This window comes from Cherax quadricarinatus, chromosome 89 (genome assembly GCF_038502225.1).
Source record: "Cherax quadricarinatus isolate ZL_2023a chromosome 89, ASM3850222v1, whole genome shotgun sequence".
Lineage (NCBI taxonomy): Eukaryota > Metazoa > Arthropoda > Malacostraca > Decapoda > Parastacidae > Cherax > Cherax quadricarinatus.
In genome coordinates, this window is record NC_091380.1 from 12931875 (window position 1) to 12946404 (window position 14530).

The 14530-nt window shown below is 42.7% G+C and overlaps 1 long non-coding RNA gene across 1 annotated transcript in view; it reads right to left on the reverse strand.

The window, feature by feature from the left end:
* Positions 1-1020: 1020 nt before the first annotated feature.
* LOC128697266 (uncharacterized) overlaps positions 1021-14530 on the reverse strand; it is a 76508-nt gene continuing 62998 nt past the window's right edge. Inside the window, exon 5 of the long non-coding RNA XR_011394571.1 lies at positions 1021-1285. This is a non-coding gene — a long non-coding RNA (uncharacterized lncRNA). The remainder of the gene's footprint in view (positions 1286-14530) is intronic.

Here is a 14530-nt window from a genome sequence, read left to right on the forward strand (position 1 = left end):
CCAACAGACAAAAACTGTGCTCTGAGACCAATTTGCCTGAATGTGCATGCTCCCTACACACAGTGATTATTATAGTATTATAGAAGCTTTTATAATTTTAAAGGAATTTTTAATTAAGTTTAAACTTTCATATACATTAGCAGTATGAGTGAGATACTAAATTCCCAATATGACTCAGTGTTCAGCGAGCCACTGCCCAGACTAAGGGTCGACAATCCAAATGAATTCTTTATGAACGAAGCCCAAAATTTGGTCATCCCAAAAATCTCGGATATTATCCTAACTCCTTAAGACGTTGAAGAGGCAATTAATGACATGCCCATGCCCTCTGCCCCAGGCCCAGTCTCGTGGAACTCTGCATTCATCAAGAACTGCAAGAAGCCCCTATCACGTGCCTTCAGCATTTTATGGAGAGGGAGCATGGACACAGGGGTCATCCCACAAACACTAAAAACATCAGACATAGCTCCACTCCACAAACATGGCAGTAAAGCAATTGCAAAGCACTACAGACCAATAACACTGACATCCCATATCATAAAAATCTTTGAGAGGGTTCTAAGAGCAAGTTAGCCAACCACCTAGATACCCATCAACTACACAACCCAGGGCAACACGGGTTTAGAGCAGGTCCTTCCTACCTGTTCCAGCTACTGGACCACTATGACAAGGTCCTGGATGCTGTAGAGGATAAACAAAATACAGATATAGTATACGCAGACTTTGCCAAAACTTTCGACAAGTGTGACCATGGCATAATAGCACACAAAATGTGTGATAATGGAATAATGGAAAAAGTTGGGAGATGGATCTGTAACTTCCTGACAAATAGAACACAAAGAGTAATAGTAAACTCCCAGGCAGCCACGGTAAAAAGATCTGTTCCACAAGGCACAGTACTCACTCCCATTCTATTTCTCATCCTCATTTCTGACATAGACAGAGATGTAAGTCATAGTATAACGAGTTTGTTTGGTAGGGCTGGTAGCAGGTAGTTAATGATAAACTTCTTCGGAGGCTTCTTAGTTTATTGAAAGGTCATGGTGGGTACACAGGCTTGTGTGTTGTGCCCATGGCCCGGGAGGGCCATCCCATGAGAGAGAGCTAGGAGTAGGGCTTGTGTCTTCCTGCTAGGCCGCTGTGTGAGTGAGTGTGAGGCAAGGGCAGACAGGCTGAAGTGGCAACGCCTATAGGTGGCAGCACCAGCATGGGCTGTCTGTGCAGACAGTACAGGCTGTCTACATACGCTCGGCCACCTACTGCGCGTCGTCCCGATGCGACAATACTGGTGGTAAAAGAAACTAGGTCTCTCTCTCTCGTAGGAACAGGGCACAGAACACAAAATAAAAACATATATATACATATGGACATGGAAAAAAAAACTTCCTACAGGGAGGGAAGAAAAAACATGTGGGTGTGCTAAACATCGTGGTCATAGGCAGTGAGAGTCGAAGGGCATCACTGCATGCCTTCCTGCATCTGGACAGATACTGCAACACGGGAGACATCACTGCAGCTGAGCTGTGACGTAACAGGGTACAGTCTCCTCTGGAACGGTGAAGCAGTCATCATAGGAGTCGCTGCAGGTTTTCACTCAACCTGGGGCACGACATGCTGGTGCCCTCGAGTGAGGCGTCGACAAAACTCGGCAACTGGGTAGGACTTCTGGCAAGTGACTCAGGAGGACACTTCTCGACTGGTACTGTCGCTGGGCTGTCACTGCCGGCGAGCATGAAGCGAGTTGTGGAGCGAGTCGTGGCAGAGACGACTGGGCGAAACATCTGGGAGTCGTAACATCATACACCAGACTGCAGTGAGTGAGCTAGCAGTCAAAGTGACATCTTCTTTGTGCAGGCTGCTCACTGAAGCTTGTGACACGAGGCTGACACAGCGCCTGCTGACAGGGCTAACTGCGGCTTGGCGAGTATCATTCTCTCAGCAGTTGGAGTTATAGCAGAGGCTAGTCTAAGCATCCCCAGACTTGTTTCTCTACATATAACTGCACTCTGAAGGTCTGGAGGTGAAGTGAAACAAATATCGATGGGAATCATAGCAGGTACGATTCTGCAGAACATCACGAGTGACGAGCATAGAAGCTTTCTGTACAAGAGGGCTCGGTCACTCGGGGCTGTCTTGACATCAGCTGTCATACGCACTGGTCACATCGGGCGACTTAGCACAGTGGTGCTACTCAGGTCTGGCTCAGACCTCACTGGACACATGGAAACTTTAAACACCCGCGGTACATGCGGTACAACATGGCTTAAACTAGCAAATGATGCTTTTCTGTGCACAAAACTGACACTAAGACATATACTAAAATGTGAGAACACTGACTGAGAGGAATTAATTAACACACGACATATATCTTCTCTCAATCTTCTCGACAATACTAAAATAATTACTGAAACACTCGATATGACATCATGTGATGTTATGCGTGATGTCGCGAGGTGACGTCAGCAGCACTGTGACGTCAGCAGACATCTCGAGGTGACGTCAGGCAGACATCGTGACGTCATGAAGTCGGGCAGCATTGTGGGTGACGTCAATGTGATGTGGGCAGCAGACCACAGCATGTGGCCTGGGACATCTGGTAACTCACGTGGCTGGTAGATCCACGTGACATCGCCCACACCCACGTGGTGTCGGGATCCACGTGGTGTCATGATCTACGTGGCATGCTGATCCACGTAGCTTCGAGTGGCCTCGGGCACTCGGATAAACAGCTCTGGCAATGAATCACACAAAAAACAGCAGAAAACACAGCAGAGGGAGTGGGTAGTGGTGAGTGGTGTATGGTAGGCTGGTGAGGAGTAAGAGTACAGCAGGGCGAGGCAAGGAGCGGCCACTTCCTCCTCCCACAAGCAAGTGGAGAACTCACACTGGACGCAGAAATCGCCACAAAACTCACCTCTGGCTTGCTGAAACAGCTGTGCAGAGCTGAACAACAACAGCAACATGCAAAGTGATGCTGAACACGTGAACTGAGAAACAGCATGGGATGCTGTAGCATGGGGTCACTGGGACGCCACTTACAATTCTCGGAGAATTTCGGCAAATTTCGGCCTGGATCCTGCTTGTACCTGTGTCTGGATGCTCACACGTGCAGACACGACATCAGGATAACTCGTTGAGAGATGGATGCTTCTTGTATAGGGTGATGAAGTGAAGATGACTTCATACCTCTTCCTTCCTCTCTCTGGGCAAACAACTGCTGCGACCACCGCTTTCCACCATTTATAAAAGGATTATTTGGCGTTCTGGTAGCGGGGAGTAAATGATACATCTTCGGAGGCTTCTTAGTTTATTGAAAGGCCGTGGTTGGTACACAGGCTTGTGTGTTGTGCCCATGGCCCGGGAGGGCCATCCCATGAGAGAGAGCTAGGAGTAGGCCTTGTGTCTTCCTGCTAGGCTGCTGTGTGAGTGAGTGTGAGGCAAGGGCAGGCAGGCTGAAGTGGCAACGCCTATAGGTGGTAGTACCAGCATGGCGCGAAATATGAACTAAGCTGGCAGACAGCATGGGCTGTCTGTGCAGACAGTACAGGCTGTCTACAATAGCTCCATGTCCTCCTTTGTGGATGACACCCAGATCACCATGACAGTGACCTCCATCGAAGACACCGCGAGACTCCAAGCGGACGTCAACTAAATCCTCGAATGGGCCACTCAAAACAATATGAAGCTCAATGAGGAGAAATTTCAACTATATAAATATGGGAAACTTGAGGAAATTAAAAATATATTAGGGTATATGACAAATTCTACCCATATAATACAGCAGGTAAGAATTGTGAAGGACCTGGGAGTGATAATGCCAGAGGACCTCGCCTTCGAAGACCACAACAATGTATGTACCTCATCTGCCCATGATGATTCTCTTCAAATCACTTTTGTGCTCTCTAGGCTGGAATACTGCTGTACACTAATGATCCCCTCAAGGCTGGCTACATTGCAGACCTGGAGAGTGTACGAAGAACTTTCATGGCACATATAAGCATGAAAAGGCTCTTAAATTACTGTGAACGATTGAAGGTCCTTGATCTGTATTCCCTGGAATGCAGGCGAGAGAGATACATGATAATATTCACTTGGAAGGTCCTGGAGGGATTGGTACCAAACCTGCACACGGAAATCACTCCCTATGAAAGCAAAAGACTCGGCAGGAGAAGCAGCATTCTCCCAATGACAAGCAGGGCTGCAATATGTACAATAAGAGACAACACAATAAGTGTCCAGGGTTCAAGACTGTTCAGCTGCCTCCCAGCATACATAAGGGTGATTACCAATAGACCCCTGGCTGTCTTTAAGAAAGCACTGGACAGGCACCTAAAGTTAGTACCTGACCAACCGGGCTGTGGTTCGTATGTCAGCTTCCATTCAGCCAGTAGGAACAGCCTGGTGGATCAGACCCTGATCCACCGTGAGGTCTGGTCTCAGATCGAGCCCTGGGGGCATTGACCCCCAAAACCCTCTCCAGGTAAACTCCAGGTAGGCTATCGAAAGCCTGGATCAAGGTCCTGCCAAATGTACCGCTCCGGTCACTGGGTCAGTGAGACATGCTGACAAATAACAAACACACGTACAGCTGTTCCTTGCAGTGGAGTATTGTATTTAGTGAGTTACAAGATGACTTCTTTAGCAACTCATCTCCTGTCTCTCAAAACGAAAATTATGCAGATAGAAAATTTGATTATTGTGAAAGGCTGGCTCAAAATGCAAACATTGATTTTGTTGTTCTAGAAGCAAAACTGGAACTGCTTACTAAGCATCTGAAGATCATTAATTCAGATTATGCAAAATACGAAAGTGTATTCCTACAGTCAAATCCATCTCAGGATGACATTCAAAATGTTTTGGTTACATTTAATGATCAACAAAAAAGGTGGGCAGAGGCACATTGTACCTGCCACAAAATCTTTCACAAAGACCTACTGTAGTTAGTGGTCAGGCACCTGTCACACCTGCCATAACTGACATACCACTACCTAGTCTTCCTAATCTCTCATTACCTATATTTGACGAGTTTATTAGTGAATTTCAGTCTCTGGCACGTAAAAGAACTGATACTGATGAGATAGGCAAATGTCATGTAAAGGGAGAACCCTTTGATCCCATTCATTAAATTGTTTCCGGTGATTAAAGATAATTATCAACAAGCTTTAAGAGTATTATGCTTGATGCTGACAAAGCCAGGATTAGACATGCAGTCAAAATCTCAAGCAAGAAGCCACCAAGACATGAATCAATGTGACTGATTTATTAGTAGTATTGTACAGGATAAGCAGTCACCACAAACCATTGAACGATTAAATATTATGATCAACAAATGTTATTTCTCTAGTAGAGAAATTAGCAAAGGTTTACAAGATATAGTTTCTAGCACGAAAGCAACGAGACATGATGATAAACCTACAAAACTTACTGTGGATACCAAACCTTGAACTCAGCATAAGAAGAATATACCTACTCTCACTAAATCACTGAATGGGAAATCACATGTAGGCACTTATCAAGCTGTGAATACAACTGACAGAAAAAAGACTCTCAAACATAAATGTACTCCAAAATGTGTACTTTGTGATGGATCACATTGGGCACAGCATTGTATTCAATACACAACTATGGAGGCACAGAAACAATGCGCTCAACAGCTGAAATGGTGCACTAAGTGTTTAGGTGAACACAAGGGAGGTAAATGTTCAGTGAAGAAGTGTTTTAAATGCAAGGACATGCATCATACAGCTTTTTTTTTTTTTTTATATTTTATTTAAAACAAATGACAGAAATATATTAAAAAGATACACGACAACAGATTACTGCACTAGAATCTCACTTAACCCGAGACCTAATAACGACACCATACAGTACAGTGGTAATACACACTCACACACACCACACCGTATGTTACATTGGTATTACACTCACACACAACACACCGTATATTACAGTGAATATACACTCACACACAACACACCGTATATTACAGTGATAATTACACTCACACACAACACTATACATTACAGTGATATTGTTTTATTTGTTAAAGAACATCTCTAACAAGGTTACATATTACCAATCATCAAACACTGGAAATTATGAAGATTGTACAATAAAACAGAGATAAACAAAACAAACAAACACGCCAAAATGACACACACAAGCACACACATTACACTACATGAGACTACATCAGGCACATACTAGGTGGGGTTTCTGCCTGTCAACTCACACGTATGCAAGACTAATTCTAAGATCTCAGGTGCTTAACAGAGCACCACGATACTCAAAACATTAATATTGGCGATTATCACGAGATCTTAACATACATAGGTATTTAGTATTCAAAGAAGGAAACGGTATAATACTAAAAGTCACTATAAAAACATCCAATATAACAAAACAAAACTACGATGTGATATTTTACATCTCAGCAAAAAAAAAAGAAAAATAATGCAAACTAGTTACATGTAGTATAATATTACTGAAAAGCACACTGTAACACAGCATGAAATATAACATAAATTAAACCAATTGCTTATGCTAGGAAACACTTTTTATCACTTACAATTGAATCAAAAACAGTAAAGACACCCATAACATATTTGAGTCACATTGAAAATTTTCATCATAAAGTCCTTGAAATGATTTATACATGATAAAATATGCAATCGTAGTGCTACACCTTTCTAAATGATAACTGTGTAGTTGCTGAAACCCTCGGGGTAATAACCCTATTGCCTCTAGATATCAAAACTCAATTATACATCCATATAAACAGCTCTCCATGCTCACACCCAAGTCTAGGAAAATAGCCCGTCGTATCCCCTTACCCATTTTGCAAATCCCATAAATCCCTTAATGTGAAATTTCGATAACCCTCACTAAAATCTCTCTCCCATCTCCCTCCATACACCCCTTTATTTCTACACTGTGTCCTATAAAAAGTTGCTGCCAATGCATTAATTCTTGCACGCACGTCCACCTCCCTCATAGCCCACATCATGTATATATAATCCGTAATGATATACCCAATCGCATTCTCAACCCTTTTATTCACCCCAGTTATATCTAAACTTAAAACCCTCAAGACCTGCAACCCCCCTCCCCCCACTAACCTTAAAACCTTACCCATCCAAACCCTTATAAGTTCAATACAATCGCAAAAATATACCGTATGATAAATTGTCGCCAATCCTCCACAATCCTTGCATTCCCCATCCTCTCGTATTCTCTTATAGAATAAAACCATTCCTGACGGCAAGATTCCATGTAAAAATCTATACATAACTTCTCTGACTTTAGGTTTTAAACGCAATTTATTTAAACGCCCCCAAATATTATGCCAATCATACATCGGATAAACTCCTTCTACGGCCGCTACCAGAGCCTTACCATCTGCCCTATCAAGATTTCTCAATTTAATTTGTGAGTGATCCCTCACGTTTATGAAGACCCGTAACATTGCCTCACCTATCATGAACTCCCGACCCCCCCACCACCGTCGCATATCCTGATGTATCCTCTGAAGACCGTCTTCTTTCGCCCCCCCCTCCCGCTTATAACTATGTTTTAAATACATACTTATTATCCTCTTTTCGACATCTATAAGACCCAGCCCTCCACGGCCAACCGGGAGTGTGACAACCGCTCTACTTAACCATTCGCTCCCTGTTCCCCAAATGAATCTAAAAACACTTTTTTGTAACCTTTTTAATTCACAACGAAGTATCGGAAATATTACCGTAACATGCCATAGTTTACTATATAATAACACATTCGTTGTTATCACCCTTTGTTGCAAACTTAAATTAGCAGCTCTTAACCCACTAAGACGCTTCAGAACACTATCAACGATACGCACGGAATTTATTTGTTGTGCTGACTTGATATCATTTACATAAACGATCCCACATATCTTTATTTGGTCCACCCTTTCCCACCTTTCAGCTACCATTCCTTCCTCACGCGACCCTTTTCCAAGATTCATATACTTTGTTTTCCCCATGTTGATCGTCATGCCAGTAGCCTTTTCAAAAACTTTCACTAACTGTTCTACCCGAATCAAATCCATGTTTTCTCTCACCAAAATCGTCGTGTCGTCGACATATCCAACAATGCCCGCTCCCCCACCCCTTACATTACCCATCCCATTTACTTCCAATAAAACCCTTATCCCTCTATAAAAGGGATCTTGAAAACAAGCAAAAAAAATTTGTGAAAGGGGACAACCTTGACGCAAACCCCTTCCCATCTGAATCCGATCTCCCAACCTCCCATTCACCTGCACACGCAAAGATGCCTCTTGATACATTAATTTGGCCCATGATATAATTTCCGCCCCAAACCCCTGCCATCTCATTATCTTCCATAACGTCTCCCGTTCCACACTATCATATGCCGCCTCCCAATCTATAGCCAATACCCCCCCCTCCCAATCTTACTCTTTCTTCAATAAAACTTCTAATCATACCGTGACCTTCATACATAGACCTGCCCGGCACCCCATATTGTCCCTTGTCAATCACTTTGCCCAGGACTTTTTTTATTCTGTTGGCCAAGATCCTTCCAAAAATTTTATAGTCCCCACATAATAACGAGATTGCACGATAATCTTTAACCGTTAATGGCTCGCCTTTAGGAACTAGGACGACCACAGCCAACCTTTGTTGTTCCCCTAAAACCCCATCCCGCTTCATGATATTGAATAAACGTACCAAAAACCCCTTTAAAACGTTCCAATTTTGAATATAAAAGTCGCTGGGCAACCCATCTATTCCTGGCGCCTTACCCAATTGCGCCCCAGATAAAGCCTCCCAAGTCTCACACTCCGTTATCGGCCCTCCCAACATCAAACGATCATGTTCCTCCAGCTCACACTGCACAAACCTACCGATTGACTGCAATGCAATTTCACTTATTCCAACACTTTGCGTTTTCAATTTAACCCAAGCATCAATATACCCACTCATACCCTCCGTCGTCGTCAACACCTGATTCACTCTATACCCCTTCATACCTACCTGGACATTCAACCCCATTAACTCCATTGCTTTGCGACGTCTGTGTTGATTCCTCAACACACACGCCGACGGCCGATCTCCCCACAAAACCTCTTCGATTCCACCCTTAAGCCTTTCCCCATCAAACCTTTCGTTTTGTAAATTTCGTAGTTGCTCCTTAATTCGTTCAATTTCTGTAACAGGATAATTAGCATTCGCTTGTACATAGCAGTCGCGCAACTGCCCCTCTAAATATCGTTGGAAACCATACTGTAACTGATTATATCTCACTCCCTGACTAATATAAAATTCCTTAATTCGCTTTTTGGCTATCATTTCCCACCAATTAACCAAAGCCACATCTCCAGGTGCTTCAACCACAAGGCGTTCCCACATATGCCCAAAAGATAAACGACTTTCCTCTCTCTTCAATAACTTTACATTTAATTTCCAAAATGACGGACCCCGTCTAGGCACGCCCTCAATATCTACATCCATTACAACTCCTCTATGATCCGAAAAAACCACATTTATCACATTCACTCTCCGCACTGTAACCGCACTAGACACGTACATTCTATCTAATCTCGCCGCATAATCTCGTCTAATGAAAGTATGCTCCACATTGCCACCCCCCCCACACACATCCATTAAACCCACACTCGTCAATAAATCTCCCAGGAACCCCAAGCAACAACCCGCTCCTCGAGGCTCCACATCTTTTCGTCGTATTACGCAATTCCAGTCTCCCCCTATTATCGCTACATTTGGTAAACTACGTAGATGATATACTAATACATCTTGTACAAAATGAGTTTTAAGTCGTACATCTCCCTCGGCCGGCCCATATACACCTACAAAACTTATATGTACTCTACCCCATAAACCATCCACCCTAATCACTCTCCCCTCCCCCCTTTCACTATGGCGTACTACAAACGGGCTATTTTCCTTTACCAGAATGGCGACGCCTCCTTTTAACCTCGTCGCATATTCCATATACACATCGTAACCATCTAATTCTAACTCATATCCAATTCTGTAATTGTGTTCTTGGATAAATACCACATCCACATCTAGACGCACCAAAAATTCATTAAACCACTTTCGCTTCCGCTCAGATCTCAAACCGTTAATATTTATTGTCAAAACCTTAAAGTCAATTAATGGGATTTTCCTTTGGTTCTAGGTATAGACTTTTCACTTATACATTTTACACCTCTATCCCTCTCCCCTTTTTTGGGAATCACCTTGATAAACTCTTGTTTCGTGGATGCACTGTTCCCTTTCCTCTGTACATCCGCCCAAGACTTTTTCCCTGGCCTTTGGGCAGGAGTAAGCACGTCGTCTGAGTCTGGTGGGGTCGCAGTTCGCTTTCGCGTCCTACCCTCCACCTGCATTGGGATTTCTTTAGTACTATCATGATGCACCTCCACTTCTGCTATATTTACCATCATACCATGCGACACCCCAGACTCAATGCTTTCATCCGTCGCCTCACCATGATGCTCAACCGATCCCAAATTTGCACCTGGTTCCTCCACACGGTTGACGATCGACTCGTCTAACAATACATCCAGTGCCTTCACTAAAGACGCCGCTACATCCTCGTCCCCCATAGTGGGCAGAGTCTCTTCAAATACTTTATTTATATCCAGTGATGGTGATTCTTCTCGCTGTTTTGCATCCTCCAAAGCATTCTCCTGCGCTTTTTCTACCTCTTCACTCCAAGATGTCCGTTGTCGAGACGGGTGAGCATAAGACTGTTCTCGTCCCTCCACTTCCTCGACCTCTTCCGGTTGTTGCTGTTGCAATATTTGGAGATTTTCACGACGCTTACCACACTGTGCCGCTATGTGGTCATACGATCCACACAGCCGACACGTACGACGTTGCCCCGCATATGTTACATATACTTGAGTTCGAAATGCTTGCAACATAATATAGGACGGTATGGGATGGCGTAAGGTCATTTTGACTGAATATGTTCCCTCCAAACTTCCAGCATAAGGTCCAGCGGCCCACCGACCTGCAGAGGCCATATGAACCGTACCATAATTACGTAGTACATCTTTTATAACAAATTCATTCGCCTCAAAAGGCACATTCCTTATTTTAACCCATGTGTAGTGTCGTGATACATCATGTAGACGTACTGATACAGCTGAATTGACGGCTATAATGGTCTCTTGATACTTATCCACCACCGCTTCATAAATATTTGCTGACGTCATTTTAACGAAGATCCGTGTCGTCCCATTAAGTGCTACACCACATATCTCTTCATTTGCGATACCGTAGGTATCACGGATAATCGCCGGTAGTAACAAGTCCATCGTGGCTCCAGTGACAGCCCCACGGGTCAACTCAACGCAAACAGTGTTGATGCGCCTGTAGCTCTGCAGCGCCATGTTGGTAAATGAGCAGCGCACGTCCTCACTTCTCAATGGTTGTGACGAACTGAGGTAGCTCGCCTGAAAACAGCAGACGGGTGCCGTGCACAACCGCACTCCACCGAGGTCAGGCAGCGAATGACATACAGCTTTATACCAAAGCACTTGTGCTGACCAACAGCTGACTTCCACAGAAACAGGAAGTCACCAAACAACAGCATTTAACGTAAGAGGCAAGTCTAAATCGACTGCTCTCCCAATAGCTCGAATTGAGTTAGTTATCTAAGAAATTACACAAAACCAATGTGATAACACTATTTGATCAAGGCTCACGAAGGTCCATCATAAGAAGAACAGTGTAACAGAAACTGAATAAACAACCCCATGCCAAAATACAGTTAGATATAATAGTTTTTTTTTCAAAGCTCTGGTAAACAGATATATGACCTAGACAAATTTACTGTTGGTCTAGGAAACAGGAAAGGGAGTGGCTGCTGGACATCGTGCTGTTAACTGATAAGCGCCAATTGCTATATGTTGTTTCATGCAGGAGAGTGTACTTATCTAACCAGTTCTCCACACTCACAGTTTCTGTTACTGGTGATATTACTGTAAGTGTTGCTTGATCATACTGGTGATATTACTGTAAGTGTTGCTTGATCATACTGGTGATATTACTGTAAGTGTTGCTTGATCATACTGGTGATATTACTGTAAGTGTTGCTTGATCCTACTGGTGATATTACTGTAAGTGTTGCTTGATCATACTGGTGATATTACTGTAAGTGTTGCTTGATCATACTGGTGATATTACTGTAAGTGTTGCTTGATCATACTGGTGATATTACTTTAAGTGTTGCTTGATCATACTGGTGATATTACTGTAAGTGTTGCTTGATCATACTGGTGATATTACTGTAAGTGTTGCTTGATCATACTGGTGATATTACTGTAAGTGTTGCTTGATCATACTGGTGATATTACTTTAAGTGTTGCTTGATCATACTGGTGATATTACTGTAAGTGTTGCTTGATCATACTGGTGATATTACTGTAAGTGTTGCTTGATCATACTGGTGATATTACTGTAAGTGTTGCTTGATCATACTGGTGATATTACTGTAAGTGTTGCTTGATCATACTGGTGATATTACTGTAAGTGTTGCTTGATCATACTGGTGATATTACTGTAAGTGTTGCTTGATCATACTGGTGATATTACTGTAAGTGTTGCTTGATCATACTGGTGATATTACTGTAAGTGTTACCTCACCCTACTGGTGGTGTTACTGGTGATCTGTGAGTGTGGAGAACCTTGTTAGAGAAGTACACTCTCCTGCATGAAACAACATATAGCAATTGGCGCTTATCAGTTAACAGCACGATGTCCAGCAGCCATTCCCTTTCCTGTTTCCTAGATCAACGGTGAATTTGTCTAGGTCATATGGAAAAAACAGCTATATCTAACTGTATTTTGGCATAGGGTTGTTTCTGTTACACAGAAATTGAAGTCCTGGAACTGGAGTTCTGCAGCAAATGGTTAGTAAACAACAAACTATCGTTACACCTCTGGAAAACTGAAGCCATTCTCTTTGGCACGAAACATACTCTGAGAAGGGTATACAATTTTAATGTCCAGTGTAATGGGGAGCCCATCACTTCAGTTTCCTCAGTAAAATATCTGGGAATCCCCTTTGACCCATGCATATCAGGAGAATTGATAGGGAACAGTGTAGTAAAGAAAGTGAATGCCAGACTGAAGTTCCTGTATAGACAAGCACAGTGTCTACCTACTGAGGCTCGCAGGACCCTATGTCTAGCCTTTATACAATGTCATATGGACTACGCTTGCTCTTCATGGTACCCTCTCTTGAAAAAAAAATGAAAGATAGACTGCATATCACCTAGAACAAAATGGTAAGATTCATCCTGGACCTGGGACCAAGAGAGCATATAGGCCAGAATGAATTACAGCAGTTGGATATGCTGAATGTTGAAGACAGAGTAAAACAACTGAAGCTAAATCATGTTTATAAAATTGCTCACAAACAATGTCCAGAATATCTTGCTGTCAGTTTTGTCAAGGTTGGGAACCAAAGCAATCATAGTACCAGGGGGAGAGAGCACAACTTTGTAGTACCCACAGTCAGTGGCCAGGCGTCAATCACCTTTTACTGTACAGCAATAAAGGAATGGAACAGACTACCCGCACATGTCAAAGCCAGTCATAGCATAACCAGTTCAAGAAGAGTGCCAAAAGGTGTCTGATGAATGTAGCTACAGAAAGGGAGGGGAATGTTATTTTATTTTTTTAACTAACACACGCGTCTTGATGACACTCATGTAGTAGTCTTAATGACCCTCGTGTAGTAGATAGTCTTAATTGTATGATAATAAGATATTATCTCCTTTATAGAATAATAATAAGATATTATCTCCTTTATATTATAATAATAAGGTAAAAGGACCCCAATGGAAATAAGTCACTCTGTCTGACTTTTTTGGGTTATCCCAGGTTCTCTACACATACGCTGCTATGTATGATAATTTTATGTAACTGTATTTGTGTATACCTGAATAAACTTACTTACTAGACCAAAAAAAAAAAAAAGAAAATCCATCATCACTCACTCCACCACCGTCTTGCCAAAGGTGTGCCAATACTGCAGTTCAAAAACTGCAAAATATTTCCACCCATCCTTCAGAGCACATGTACTCTGTTTCCCAGCTAACTGGTTTTCCCAGAACATCTTCATAAATGTTACTTTGCTTGCACTCCAACATATCAAACCATAAAATCCACTTATCTATAGAAAAGAAAAAGGGAAAAGCATCAGTGCATAGAGGTACTAATACTTTTACACCAGTGTGAGGCATGGGTTTTAAACATTGCACCAAGAAGGAGGTTGGAGGCAGTGACATCAAGTAATGTGCTCGTCTTCCTCTTGTAAATACAGTTCTCTCTACCACTTTCATCATAATTAACTCGTTGCTTCCGTATTTGTTTCTAAGACACTTTTTTTTTTTTTTTACTACAAGTACATGGTATACAGTCCTAGCTGACAACAATGACATACTACTACACAGAAAGCCACTTGTTATGCGGAGCATCTCGGGCAAATTAGGTCAGTGTCC